A 15,720-nucleotide genomic window follows, 5' to 3' on the forward strand; every position below is an offset into this window, starting at 1 on the left:
TGGAGTTAGGACATAAGTGATCTTCTCTTGGAGTGAGGACATAAGTGATCTTCTCTGGGAATTATGACATATGTGGTCTTCTATGGTCAGACCTTGTGGTCTATAGGGCCGATAATGTAAAGGTCATCTGTTTCTTTGGCCCACGGTCAACGAGGGTGTCATGTGGCCAGCACAACGAGCAGCAACTTTTACTAATGTCTGGTACCCACTAGAGCTGGGTGGACTCAGAAGCGTACTAATGAATCGGAATTAAAAATGCCAGTCTTCGCCAAGATTCGAACTCAGGATCCCCTGTTTGAAAGTCAAGCGCTGTACCTCTCATCCACAGCGCTGTAGTTGGAACATATTTAGGGATTTATCTGCGATTTTAACTGATCTGCTAAATACTGAAAGCTAGGGCATATTTTCAAATAGATTTATATACCGCTTATAGCATTCCCAGTGCACTGTGGTTCTATCTATTTTGAGAAAAAATGTGAGTACTGGGGTATCTGGAAGAAAGTTTTCCGTTCAGAAACTCATCTCGAGTCGGGGTTTGAACTCTAGCCATCCAGAAAGGTAGCCAAGTCCCCGTGATAGGTAGACTGCTTTATTGATCCGTATTGGACATTTGTTGTGATTATTAAAACACTTGTTTCAATGACTAACAATAACACCATTATATAAAAGAGAACAGACACAATACACAGAGAAGTTCATGGAATGACGTCATAAGACGTTTTCATCCTTTTCACGTGTCCTGGTCAACAAGTAGCGCTGATATAGTCCAACTGAGTGAGGAATGAACGAGTTTTTGTGACATTCGGTCCTAGCCTTGATGGACAGAAGTCGCCCACTTCTCGGCGACTTGACGTAGTTATGACGGAGCGGGTGTCGCTTGTCTTTTCATATCTCTCTGACTTTCCTGAGACATTTTGGTTGGAAAAGTTCATTTAAATATGGTAGTGTTGTGCGTCTGTTTTTTAATGTCCTGTTTATGAGACTGTCAAAGCAGCTCAACAGTTTATATGACTCATTGCTTTGCCCACAAGTTTTTGTATACTTATGAAAAACGTATTATTAAAAATTTAGTCAATATGTTCTTGTGTAGTTTAAAGCTGATACATTTTTATAAGAAAAATAGACAGTGTGATTTTCTTTGCCAGAGGATTTTATTATGTTTGTGGTTTTGTATTTGTAAGTTATGGTTCAGTGTTTTCAGTATTATTTCTTCTTTGCTTTGTACTCCTCTACCCTTAAGTGGCTTTAAGTTTATGAGTTTAAGTTTAGTGCTGTAACTCTAGTTAAGCGATCATCGGAATTACCTAAACGTCGCTCCATATTGTAAAACTGCCATATTTAGCACCGTGCAGACTCATAGTTGTCAACACAATACAACTTCTTGATTCACTTAGCCAGTAGTATTTAAATACTGAGAAAATCTTTCTTCCCTAATGCATAGACTACATCACCTGTAACATTTAATAATACTAACATAGAACCTATAACTGCTGTAAGACTTTCTAAACTTTTCAAGCTTATAGCATGCTCAGAGCGCTTTGGTCCAATCTTAGTTGTGGACCAGTGGGGGTATCTAGGAGAAAGGTTTTTCCGTGCTGCCTTTAGGCGCTCAGTAAACACAACTCTGCCCGAGTCGGGTGTCGAACCGACAGCCCCCTTTATAGGTAGCCAAGCCAAGCTAAGTTCAAGCGCACTTAACCTCTCGACCACGCGTCCTAAATCATTGCTATAGTCATATCTCATAATAGACGTACTAAACAAAATAATAAGTATTGACTTTACATAAACATATGTACTATTAAGTTTACAATTCATGTTTCTAATTATTATTTTTTTAGCTACATAAAAAAAAAATTGAAAAAAAAAAAAAAAAAACTCTAACAATAGCTCGTCAGATGCGGCATTAAAAGTATATTCTAGATCTGCGTGCTCGTTTGAACTATTAATCTGTTGCCGTATATGGATCAGGCTCAATAATATCCAATGAAACCTCCCTCAGATGTTAACCGGGAACAGCGGGTCTATCAGGATGTCGACGTGAGCATCGCCGTGGGATGTCTATACATACTGTGGCAGGACTCAGCATATACAGAAGATATTTAGTCCAGCTCAGGTCTTACAGTAATGCGAAAGGACTAAACGTTCAGACTTAAATATTACAGTTGTGAGATTTAGAAATATCAGGAAATGCAGAGGATTAACAAGAAAAATATAATAAAAAAGGGGAAGAACTCCGCTCCTAAAACTATATCTATCAATAATGTACAAGTTATTTCCCTTATTTGATATCAAGTGAAATAAGTAATAACCAATAATTAATTGACTAAATGGGTATTTTTTTTATTTATTCATGTTTTGTTAGGTACAGTTAACGATTCTTTAAAGTATCAACTTGATTGGAGAACTCTTCAGTGTTAATTAAAGTTATGTCAATCGTATGATACACTAAATATGTTAAACCTTTAAGTCCTGCATTTCAAAAGACTGTGACAAGAGCCACTACTGATAGTGATATGTTAAAAATAAATTGCGGGTCCCCTGCCGGGCGCTGGGGCCCAATTGGCTGCCTGGTCGTGCGGTTTGCGCGCTGGACTGTCGTTCGGATTTATCGACGGTCGAGGGTTCAAACCCTGCCCGCTCCCATCCCCCGTCGTCCTGCGGCAGGTTTGGACTAGGAAGTAAACTATCTTCAACTCTGAAGGAACATCCGAATTATGTAAAACATTTTTTTACAATTAGGAGCCATCGGAAAAACAATGCCTCTGATACTCAGAACTATGCAGCATTGCTGGTAAGACATAAGATCAACGGATAGTAGAAACATTCATTATATATTATTCGACTTAATTAAGGTTTCATTAATACGACTATGTTTGCCTCCTAGTGTATGATTGAAGTATTGGTTAGCTAAAAAATTTCTGTTAAGATTCCAGATCATCATTTAGCAGACAAACAGGAAGTGCTTCTTGCTACTTAAAAGTCAAAATCAGATGTGGTGACGTCACACAGTGAGACGTGAATCAATGTTCAGGAACATCCTCCGATGTACTCTAAAAATAACAGAACAACTTGTTAGAGGCAATGATCCCCAAAAGTTGAATGGATATTGATTGCAATGCATTGTAAAGCGCATATCTTGTCGACTGACTTTAGTTGTAAGCAAGACATTGTTTGTGGGTCATTAGTTGTTGTTTTTTTGGTTGATAATATTGTGTCGCATCTACAACATTGTGAATTATTGCACACCTTATTAAATTACGAAGACAAGCCTTATAACGATGTTTTTCCTCGAATTGGCTTCCGTGTCATCGCAACTCTTGGTGTGAGTAATTCATTTCGTCGTAGAACATGTCCCGCAAACCTCATGCGACGCTCTGTCACAATCTCACTAAGTGTTCGACTCCCAGTTCGGCATAGGATTTCCTTGTTTGATATCCGATCTGGTATATTCTGGTATATAAACCAAATTAATTAATTAATACTTAATGATTAGCTAATTGGTTAATTTTGGATTGATTAACTATGAATAATCATGCAAAATATCTAATTGATCCGAGGATGAAAAGTTGGATAAAAAACTAGTGAAATCGTGGGAATAAATCCACATATACATCCACATTAGTAGCCTTTTTGCCCCCTTTTTTCGATACATATTTAATCTCCAACAACTCATAACTAATTTTGTATTATTGATTCATGTCTTGTCAGGTGCAATAAATAACTGAGCAAAGTTTGAACTTGATCCGAGAATGGGAAATGGGAGAATAAAACATGTTCAAGCTTTTTACCAGACAGACAGACAAAGTGAGTTGATATAATCTTTGTACAATGTCAACGGTCTGAGTAAGTTTACAATATTAAAACAATTTGGACTCCCCGTTACCGTCCCCCCCCCCCCACTCCTACAACCCCCAGAACAACACAATAACAAATGAAACATCTGGTGGAATACATTTCAAAATAAATCATTAGAAGAAAAACAAAAACTGAGTGTCAGGCTTGGAATGCAGCTGAAGTGCGGAAATTTGTTTGGTCTTCTAAACTATTGGAGGTGATCAAGAATGGAGGCAATCCATAGGGAAAAATCTTTTGACGTATCCGGTGTACAGAATAAAGGAAGTGCTGATAATTTGATAATTTTTTTAGTTAAATGATAATTCAATATTAAGCACTGCAGACTTAAATTTCCAAAGTTCTTCCTTTTGTAACTTTGATTTAGTTGGCAACATTGAGCTTCAACTTAGCGCCCTTGACATTGTGACGTTTATCTTGACGATCTCCAGTTCTTGAAGTCATTTTTACACTTTTAGGACAAACCTTTTTTTTATTTTCTAACAGTTCCTCATCCTTGATTTAGTCAGCTCAACTCTTTAGCTCTAAGCTAAGCTCATGATAAAAGTCAGTTCGATTCTGGAATTCAATCGTAATAGAAGGCCTCAACACTGACCAGCAACCTTACAACTTGTGCTCAGTTAAGACTGAACACTGGCCAGCAACCTTGCAACTTGTGCTCAGTTAAGACTGAACACTGACCAGCAACCTTGCAACTTGTGCTCAGTTAAGACTGAACACTGACCAGCAACCTTGCAACTTGTGCTCAGTTAAGACTGAACACTGACCAGCAACCTTGCAACTTGTGCTCAGTTAAGACTGAACACTGACCAGCAACCTTGCAACTTGTGCTCAGTTAAGACTGAACACTGACCAGCAACCTTTCAACTTGTGCTCAGTTAAGACTCAACACTGACCAGCAACCTTTCAACTTGTGCTCAGTTAAGACTCAACACTGACCAGCAACCTTGCAACTTGTGCTCAGTTAAGACTGAACACTGACCAGCAACCTTGCAACTTGTGCTCAGTTAAGACTGAACACTGACCAGCAACCTTGCAACTTGTGCTCAGTTAAGACTGAACACTGACCAGCAACCTTGCAACTTGTGCTCAGTTAAGACTGAACACTGACCAGCAACCTTGCAACTTGTGCTCAGTTAAGACTGAACACTGACCAGCAACCTTGCAACTTGTGCTCAGTTAAGACTGAACACTGACCAGCAACCTTTCAACTTGTGCTCAGTTAAGACTCAACACTGACCAGCAACCTTTCAACTTGTGCTCAGTTAAGACTCAACACTGACCAGCAACCTTGCAACTTGTGCTCAGTTAAGACTGAACACTGACCAGCAACCTTGCAACTTGTGCTCAGTTAAGACTGAACACTGACCAGCAACCTTGCAACTTGTGCTCAGTTAAGACTGAACACTGACCAGCAACCTTGCAACTTGTGCTCAGTTAAGACTGAACACTGACCAGCAACCTTGCAACTTGTGCTCAGTTAAGACTGAACACTGACCAGCAACCTTGCAACTTGTGCTCAGTTAAGACTGAACACTGACCAGCAACCTTGCAACTTGTGCTCAGTTAAGACTGAACACTGACCAGCAACCTTGCAACTTGTGCTCAGTTAAGACTGAACACTGACCAGCAACCTTGCAACTTGTGCTCAGTTAAGACTGAACACTGACCAGCAACCTTGCAACTTGTGCTCAGTTAAGACTGAACACTGACCAGCAACCTTGCAACTTGTGCTCAGTTAAGACTGAACACTGACCAGCAACCTTGCAACTTGTGCTCAGTTAAGACTGATATCATGTTGCCATGTCGTACATAGCTGTGACGTGGCAACGAGGCATTAGTTTTCCACTTCCCACTGGCTGTGACGTTAAGGTCAGTGTTCAGGCCTTCTATGGCAATTGATCTCGATTCAACCTTGTAGTCATTCTTTAACCAATAGCACTGGTCCAATTTTTTTTGTTATACATCGTCCGAATGTAATCAATGAAGCGCGCTAAAAAAGGAGATAACAGTATTCTCACTAGCTGCAAATATTTTCAAGTCCTTCAGTGGCGACGGAAACGCGTTGGCTGAGTGGTATAGCGCTTGAATGTTTTGGGTTCGAATCCTGCTGAAGACTGGGATTTTTAATTCCGGTGTAAATAGGGAGCCTCTGAGTCAAAACCTGACATTAGTTAGGTAAAAGTAAAGGCGATTGGTCGTTGTGCTGGCCACAAGACACCCTCGTTAACAGTGGAACGCAGAAACAGATGACCTTTACATCATATGCCCTACAGATCGCAAGATCAGAAAAATGGAACTTTTACTTTTTTTTTCAGTGGTGGCGACAACTTTTGTTAGAACAATTTAGTCGATCCTGACTTCTCTTTTTGTCTCTTTTCAAACCCGAAATCTCTTTTTTGTCACGTCTGCGCCTTGAAATCTTCCAAACAATTTCTGTCCGTCCGCAGTCCACGTAACACTCGTGCATCTCAAGAAAAAGTTTACGCTGTTTAAAGCGCGCCCTGTGCGTCACTTAACTAATCAATAGACCATGGATTTCTGGATGTACGTAGTTCAGGGGGGATGGGGGATGGGGAGGAACACTGCCGGGGGTTATAAGAGCGGTTTAAGACCAGGACATGGTCACTCGTGCAAGCCTGTGAGGTGAGATATGGATATATCTCTCTGGGTGAGTGTCTTTTGCTTTCGGATATTCAACTCATGCCGCGGTCCGTTTATTCCTAATTCGTTTTATTGGACTATTTATATATTTGCATGGCCAATGGCTGTAAAGCGTTCTCCTGTTCGTGTGTCTATATAGAACAACCAAGTATAAATATGTAATGATTTATTTTATAATAAAGTAAAATGATATAGAGTTACGAGGCTGTGTGTATTTGTAATATAACGCACGCAAAAAAAAAAAAGAATCAGGCTATTAGGTATAATATAAATTAAATATAAATTAAAAATAAAATCCAAATAAAATAAAAACATTCATTTTTTTTTTTACGTTTTTGAAAAAAGTGAGCGTGTAAATATGTATATAGGTTTTACCGTTTTAATATAGTTGGTACTCATAGTCTAAAACTAATTCAGAAATCCTATTTTCTATAACTACGAAGGGACAAATAAAATACGATGAAAGTAATCAAATAATGACAAAAAATTGAGTATTAAAACTTGAGATAAACTGGGACGATTCGCATCATAGTCTTCATTCATAATAATTTTAAAAAATTGGACTGGAACATTGGATTGCAACAAAACAAATAACTCGTGTTGTTAAGAATACAAGTAGATCAGACTTTTTTAAAAATTACAATAACAAATGCATATCACTTCAACAGGACTCGCTTCTGTTTCGCTGTCTCGTTGGTGCAAAGAATGAAGTCTAGGCTTTGGTTTCATTACTTGCTTGACTCCCGGTGTTAATGAAAGAAGTTGCTCTATTTAACCAAAGTAAATGTAGATCACAGACTGTAATTTAGGTTGAAAGTCACATTACAGAAAAGAAATCTCCAACCGAAATTGCATTTACCACAGGCAGGGCCGGATATACGCTTAAAAGGGCCCTAATTAGGCCTAATATTTAGCTTAGCTAGAGCTATAGGTAAATTCAGCACTGACCATAGGCATCATCATCTTCGTTCCCATAATCCTTGAGCTTTTGTCTGGCATCGCGAGATTTGCGTGACCAGATGCTGGGATGTATCAAAATTGTATTGCTCAGTTCAATGCGATGTGTGAGGCCTGCTAAAGTTGTATTGCTCAGTTCACTGCGATGTGTGAGGCCTGCTAAAGTTGTATTGCTCAGTTCACTGCGATGTGTGAGGCCTGCTAAAGTTGTATTGCTCAGTTCACTGCGATGTGTGAGGCCTGCTAAAGTTGTATTGCTTAGTTCACTGCGATGTGTTAGGCCTGCTAAAGTTGTATCGCCCAGTTCACTGCGATGTGTTAGGCCTGCTAAAGTTGTATTGCCCAGTTCACTGCGATGTGTGTGGCCTGCTAAAGTTGTATTGTGCATATTGTAGTTTCTCTTTTTGTCTCTCGATTCGACTTTTTCTTGTACTTAACAGAATACATAAGAGGCGAGGTGGTTGAGTGATAAAGCGCATGGCTTCCGAGTGTCCCGGGTTCGATTCCTGGTGAAGACTGGGGTTTTTTATTTCGGTATCTTTAGGACGCCTCTGAGTCCATCAGGCTCTAATGGGTATCTGACATTAATTGGGGAAAAGTAAAGTCGGTTGGTCTTTGTGCTGGCCACATAACACCCTTGTTAACCGTGAACCACAGAAACAGATGACCTTTACATCATCAGGCCTATAGATCTCAAGGTCTGAGGGGAGAACTTTACTTTTTTTCTAACAGAATACAAATATATAAATATAAAGTAATAGTCTATCAGATTACTTTGCATCTACAACTGTAGAACACACAACATTCTTTTTATAGTAAAAACTGAAATCTAGAAAATCTCTGGATCTGATCAGTGTCTTGTATACTCGATGAATGTTTTGTGGCGTAAATGAATCGATTACATGAATGCACTGTACAGCTGTTTATCTGTTCGGAGAATAATGATGTATTGTAAAACGTGGGGTAACTCTAGTCCGACTTGCAGAGTTATATTTCCATGACTTTTTTACCCGTGGTGTCCCACATGGTAGGGTTATATATATATATAGTCGTTTAAGGCTTATTACAAATTTAATGACACGACTGATGCAAACAAACCGATACACTTAAAATAAGTTCGTTTTTTTTTTTTTTTTTTTCTTTTTTTTTTTTTTGGGGGGGGGGGGGGGGGGGTAAAGTATTTTTATTGTGTATTTTTTTAGTTTTCTGTTCTGAATAGTCTCTAAGCTTAATGTTTTACGAATGGTGTTCATTCAATGTCAAAATATCAGTCTACGCTTTCAAAACACCTAAACGGGAAACGCTACTCTGTTCAGCGTGCTTACTTGAACCAGGTACAGATGACATGGTAATGTAAGTGGATCCTAGAATACAAGATCCTTACGACCCCACCCAACAGAGCTCCTTGCTACTTCACGTTAGTCCTGAAGATACTAATTTTTCAACAGGGATCTAGTCCACGACGGTTGCAATTCCAGCCGTCACTTTTTGGATTGTCTTTTGCAATGAAACTGATATCTAACTTGTATTGAGATTTTTTAAATTTCACAAAAGAATTATATTCAAATTTACTTAATCTTTAACTCTTTTTCTCCTCACTGACGATTTTTTTTTTTGGGGGGGGGGGTATAAACTTAAAATTTTGTTGTATAAAAAAACACATACATTTATGTTTACCAATTATAATATTTTCTGATGAAAAGAAAAACGTGATTGAAGTTTAACCCTAACAGGCTATTAAAATACAAATGGGAAAAAATGAATAATTCCTTCGGAACGTTGAAAATAAATAATAGAGATAGAGTTAATTTTTCCCTTTTATAACTAATAATATAAATATGCATTTTGGAAACATATCTCAGTGCCGTTGTGAAATAATGTATTTAATACACACATTCAATTACAGATTCTGTGAAATAATTCGTAATTTACAATAAGTACCTTTGATACTTGTTAAAAAAAATCCTAAATTATTACTTATTATTAGTTATTTTAGTTTTAGTTTTAATTTTCAACTTTAGGTTAGATTCAGGTAAGATAAATATTCTTGTTATTTCGTTTAAAATGAATTGCAGATTACTCTTTGGCCGTGGAGAAAGCGCTCTGGACTCTCGTCTAGGTGGTTCTGGGTTCAAACCTGCTCGACGAGATCCTCCGCCTATGTATAGATCTATTTTTAATTTTTAATTCTTGTCTAACACATTTTCTGCCTTGTTTGGCTTAAGCATTAACCCTAACCCTACTGGAGATGACCACTTATGTTCGATATAAAGTAATGGTATAGAGGTGGTGTCTAGTAGGAATGTTCTTTACTGGGGATAAACTTGCACGCTTGTCTTTTTTAGACAGCTCTCCACTTTTAGCATCAAAAGACTACCTCAATTTCCATGCTTATAGCTTTCTCAGTGTGTTTAAGCATATAATATTATTATGTTATTTAACATTGGTTAGGCCAATGATAGAATATGCATCCTCCGTTTGGGACCCCTCAACTCAAGAAAACATTAAGAAACTGGAACAGACACAACATAGAGCAGTGAGATTCATAACAAACGAATATTCACATTTGACTAGAGTAACACCTTTAGTAAAATCACTAAATTTAGAAAGCCTTCAGGATAGAAGACTTAAAAGTAAAGTAGCAATTATACATAAAACACTGAACCATAATCTTCAAATACGTGTGAAGCGTGGTCGAGAGGCTTGGCTTGGCTTGGCTACCTAGAAGGGGGCTCGAGGTTTGACACCAGACTCGGGCAGAGTTGTGTTTACTGGACGCCCGAGAACCAACTCCTAGATACCCACCCCCACTGGTCCACAACTGAGATTGGACCAAAGCGCTCCGAGCATGCTATAAGCATTAAAGTAGCGCTTTATACGCTTTTTTTATAAGAGATATAAATAAATAAATAATACAAAAACAAAATGTAATAATATACTCAGAAAGACACATTCCTAGTCCCATATGCTAGGACAAATGTGTACATAGGCTCCTTCTTCCCTAGTGCTATTAGAGCATGGAATGGGTTGCCTGAGCTAGCCAGGAAAACCAGTGACTTGGCTGAATTTAGACCATGGGATAATATGCAAGACTGAATGCATGACGCGTAGGACGTAATCATCTTCTTTTTTGAAGTAACGTCTGTATTATATAAGATAAGAAAATAATATATGTATATATAAAAGTAATTGCGCGGTTTCGCTGCCATATGTCCGCTTTGTTTTTTATAAAGTATTTGTTTATACCTTGTTTGTTTTTTATAAAGTATTTGTTTATACCTTGTTTGTTTTTTATAAAGTATTTGTTTATACCTTGTTTGTTTTTTATAAAGTATTTGTTTATACCTTGCTTTTTTTTATCTATTGTTGAGATATACAATTTTTACTTTTGTGGACTTTTTTAGACACATTCTTCTAGTTTGTTTTTTTAATTCCTTTTATGTAAAGCTGGTCTTTTATAAGATGGAATGCTCAGTGCCCACACTGGTCCTATCTCTAATTACATGTAGGGAAAGGGAAGAGAGGATTCAAACTCAAGCCCAACAATTTATGCACTTTGCCACATTTCCTTGAATACGTCTACCCACCGGATCCATTAGACAAAAAAAAAGTTTTTTTAATATTGAGTTTTTAAACTCAGGTCTTGTGTTTGATATATGACGTATCAAAGCTTGTAAAGTGGCTCACAGCTAGGAAAACGATCCTGGCCACAGAAACAGTCTGCATTAGGTGTGACAAAATATTTTTTGGGTCAGTTCTAGGTCTGCTTTGCCACCAAAAATACTACACGCCTTGTAAGTAATTATAAGATTATTATAACGCGTAGGACGTAATCATCTTCTTTTTTGAAGTAACGTCTGTATAATATAAGATATTAGGAGGCGCGGTGGCTGAGCGGTAAGGCGCTTGGCTTCCGAACTGGGGACCGGGGTTCGAATCCTGGTGAAGACGGATTTTTAATTTCGGGATCTTCGGGCGCCTCTGAGTCTAATGGGTACCTGACATTAGTTAGGGAAAAGTAAAGGCGGTTGGTCGTTGTGCTGGCCACATGACACCATTGTTAACCGTAGGCCACAGAAACAGATGACCTTTACATCATCTGCCCTATAGACCACAAGGTCTGAAAGGGAACTTTACTTTTTTACTATAATTATTATCAATCAAATATTCTTCTCATTCTTTTAGGATAATGAATTAAAGGTTTTGATGTCATAGGTAGTGACTCGGTGACTACTAGTTCAGTAAGGTCGTCTGGTCGGTATGCACGCTGGACTGACGTTCGGTTGTCTCGATGGTCCTGGACTCATACCCTGCCCACAGCCATCCCCCGTCGTCCTGCGGGAGGTTTTGGCTGGGAAGTAGATATTCTTCAACTCTGAAGGAACATCTGAAACATTTTACAAAGTAGTCCCGACTTGCTGTTTCGATTTAGTTAATTGCTAGAAGCCATTTTTTAATTTGAAATAAACATTGATCTATGTCTTCCTGACCCTAATCATCTTTCTCCTCTATTACTATTTCTTTCCTTTCTTTATATATCTTTCTCTCAAACCGTCTTCCAGCCTCGATCGTAAATGCATTATATTCTTTACAGACTTGATGTTTTTAACTTCCTCACACTAAAGTCTTAGGAACTCAATTTAAAGCTAGGCCGCCCTGTATGTTATTTACATATGTATGTGAGCGTGAGTGTTTTTAGTAGGTGGGTAGAAGAAACGGATGGCTGCCTGGTCGTGCGGTTTGCGCGCTGGACTGTCGTTCGGATTTATCGATGGTCCCGGGTTCAAACCCTGCCCGCTCCCATCCCCCGTCGTCCTGCGGGAGGTTTGGACTAGGAAGTAAACTATCTTCAACTCTGAAGGAACATCCGAAACATGTAAAACATAAACATTTCTAACGCTTAAAATTAATGCAAGGGCATATTACTCAAATGTGACTACGGAATAAATAATAGAAACATTGACAGTTGTTTTAAAGATGCAGGCTCAGACCGTAGTATGACTAGTTTGTGAGACTGATTCTGATGTCAGCTTCACTAAAATAACTTTATGTTAATCTTACTCTGAAAAACTTTCTTTAGTCTAATTTTTAGTTTGATTAGGTAATTTCTGCTTTAATTTGGTATAAGGCCATCTTTTTAATAACCTGCTATTTCCAGTACAATTAGTATCGGAATTATTGCTCCCCAACTCTATCCCGTTGACATTTAGCCTAATTCAGCCCGAATAACTAAGACTAAGACTGCTTTATTGATCCTTATGGAAATTTGTTGTGATTACAAGGACTCTTTTCTCATATAAAGACAACACAACAGAAACATACACATAAATACAACAGACACAACATAAAGAGTTCATTCAGCGACTACACACAGGTATCTTGGTCTTTTTTATGTTTCCTGATCAATGAGTGGCGTTGATATAGCCTGACCTAGTGAGGTACGAACGAGCTTTTGTACCGTTCCGTTCTTGTTTTGATTGACAGTAGTCACCCACTTCGCGACGACCTGACGTAGTTCTGATGGAGCGGGTGCCTTCCAAGACTTTTTCGATTTTCCTTAGACACTTTTGTTCAAAAAAGTTCCTTTAAATATGGTAATGTTGTGAGTGTAATTTTTGATGCCCTTTTTATGATGGTTTCTAGACGGCGCAACAGGTTAGATGAAGCGTTGACTTGCCAACAAGTTATTCCGTATGTTATCAGATTTTGTATAGTATGGTCCCATTCACCTTCACCTGAGCTTTAGTCAACTTTATTTCCATCCCTCTCTGTCTTAAGCTTAGAGTTGAGTCTTTTCCAAAGACAGGCTTGTCCATTCTTTGATGTTGACCTCCAATCGCTTTATAGGTCTTCTTCTCTTACTTTGCCCTGGTACTGTTCCCTGCAGGAGAGTCTTTGCTAGCCGTGATGATATTACTATATGGCCGTACAATCTTAACTTGCTTTTTTTTTCACAGTGGTCAACATGTCATTATGGTGTCCAATCGCCATTGTGATCCTGCTTCGTATTTCCACGTTTGTATTGCGACCTTTGTATATTAACATGCTCGACTAAATTAACCCATGAATCCCCATAGGACAGCGGTTCTCAATCTTTTATGCTCGGCGACCCCTTTTTACAATCCCCCACTCTGGGGCGACCCTCCTCCCCCCCCCTCCCCCGACACACAGATACAGCACTAGAAGAGTAGACAATAACAATCCATAGTTTCGATGGTCTTAGACGAGCCCTGACAAATCGTCAATCGACCCCCGAGGGGGTCGCGACCCAAAGGTTGAGAACCCCTGCCATAGGACGTAATTTATTTATAAAGACACCAGTGCAATTTAAGAGTTAATTCAATCCAATAGATTAGAGATCAATCAAGTGAACATACAAAATGGTGTAAAACAGCAGGGAGTTTAAGGTGCATCTAATGCACTTTGAGACGAAGCTCTTTGAGGCGTAGGCAGTTTAGTCTAGGCTAAGGTTATGAAGTTTCAGGAATCTGTGTGAGACTATGGCCACAATATAATGCTGGAACACAACTTGAACAGAGGCCGGGGGTATTTGACATTTAGGTTGTTAGAACGCAGTCTGTCGAGGTCGTGGCTTTGATGGCACCGATAGTCTAGAAACTAAAGAATGCAGAGATGTTTAGTGACTGCAAAGGAGTCTAGTGACTGCAGAGAGGCCTAGTGACTGCAGAGAGACTGCAGAGAGGCCTAGTGACTGCAGAGAGGCCTAGTGACTGCAGAGAGGCCCTAGTGACTGCAGAGAGGCCTAGTGACTGCAGAGAGGCCTAGTGACTGCAGAGAGGCCTAGTGACTGCAAAGAATTATAGAGACTGTAGAGAGAATTAAGAATGTAATATTAAACGTACTCTAAGTTTTACAGAAGGAAATACTTTACAAATGCTGGTAGATCAGCCTTCGTTCAGAGATAAGTTTTTATTTCATTAAAAATATATTCTTCCCAAAAAAATATCATCGTTGACAATCGTATATAGTCCTTGCTCAGTTAAAAAGCAAGTCTGAATACATCGTGAAAAAAATATAGTCCAAAAAAAACTTTTACAATTAAAAAAGGGCCAAATACGACCCTGACCTTGGAATAGCTATTCTTCTGACATTACATTCGACCTTAATCATACCATAATCACATGCATTTCATTACTATTGATTATATTTGGGTGGGTTCTAGGGTTCTATTGAGAGTTAATATATTTATTTCATTTTTTTGATTCTGTCTCTCTAAATGACGCAAACACTCGCGAGTTCTTGTCAATGCTACAGTGTTGAGGTTAAGTGGATTCTAGTTTAATGCCTTGGAACTCAATGGCAAAGATTCAATATATGTCCAACGATGAGATTAAATGACATAAACTAGTCACAATGTAGCTCGTGTAATTATCAGAACAAGTTCAATTGGCTTACAGTCAGGGCCGGTCTTGGGCCACTGCAACCTATGCGGTCGCCGTCGGCCCCGCGATTTCATAGGCCCCGCGCTAATTCTATGTGTAATTATTAAATTGCAAAATATATGCGAAAAATTCCTGGAAATGTCCTGCATTTATTCAAATCCCCTGAAAAATTAACAAAATTGTCATTTGTGTTTGTCATTTATTTTCGGAAAACGCCAATCCTACGTGCGATAAAAAAAGGGAATCGTCAGTTTTCAAGTAATAAAATGTAAAAATTGGACGAGTTTTCACCTAAACCGAAAGTTCCAAAACCTTATTTACTTTTATAGTCACTGGCATATAAATATTCCATAGGTTGCAAGGTTAGTAAAGTGAAGTTAATTTGATCACAATTTCGTGCTTATTAAAGAATGAATAAAATGCAAAGTCGAATTTTTTTTCTAATAAAAAATCTTAATTTTCAATTATTATCCTTATTCCCACCCAGACAAGGCCCCGCGCGATCAGTTTCACATAGGGCCCCGCAATTGTTAGGACCGGCCCTGCTTACAGTTACAAATTACAGACGTTCGTTGGGAACAAAAGATAATGACGTCCATATCCAAGTGTTAATCAAGTCGTGTATGTTAATTAGAGACTCAAAATTTTGTAAGCTATTGCTGTTTTCTGGCTGATTCAAGCAACGCGTTCTAATATGGGTCTGTTGGATTGTTGAAGATTGCATGTGTCTTTCTATGCACGTATATTATTACTAGTGTTGAGTGTGTATTAACCAACAGACGAACTAGACATATACAAGATTGAAGTAACTGTGTAGAGCTATATCATACTTCAGGAACTTCAG

The 15,720-nt window shown here is 38.6% G+C and overlaps 1 protein-coding gene across 2 annotated transcripts in view; it reads left to right on the forward strand.

Annotated features, from left to right (window-relative positions):
• Positions 1–6,418: 6,418 nt before the first annotated feature.
• The window catches only part of LOC106052747 (uncharacterized), a 99,742-nt gene continuing 90,440 nt past the window's right edge, over positions 6,419–15,720 (forward strand). The window contains exon 1 of one of the 2 annotated variants that reach the window (XM_056003903.1): positions 6,419–6,523. The gene's annotated coding sequence lies outside the window, so the exon portion shown is untranslated. The remainder of the gene's footprint in view (positions 6,524–15,720) is intronic. The other variant, XM_056003902.1, reaches the window with a different exon arrangement.

The sequence above is a fragment of the Biomphalaria glabrata genome, chromosome 11 (genome assembly GCF_947242115.1).
Source record: "Biomphalaria glabrata chromosome 11, xgBioGlab47.1, whole genome shotgun sequence".
Taxonomy (NCBI): Eukaryota; Metazoa; Mollusca; class Gastropoda; family Planorbidae; genus Biomphalaria; species Biomphalaria glabrata.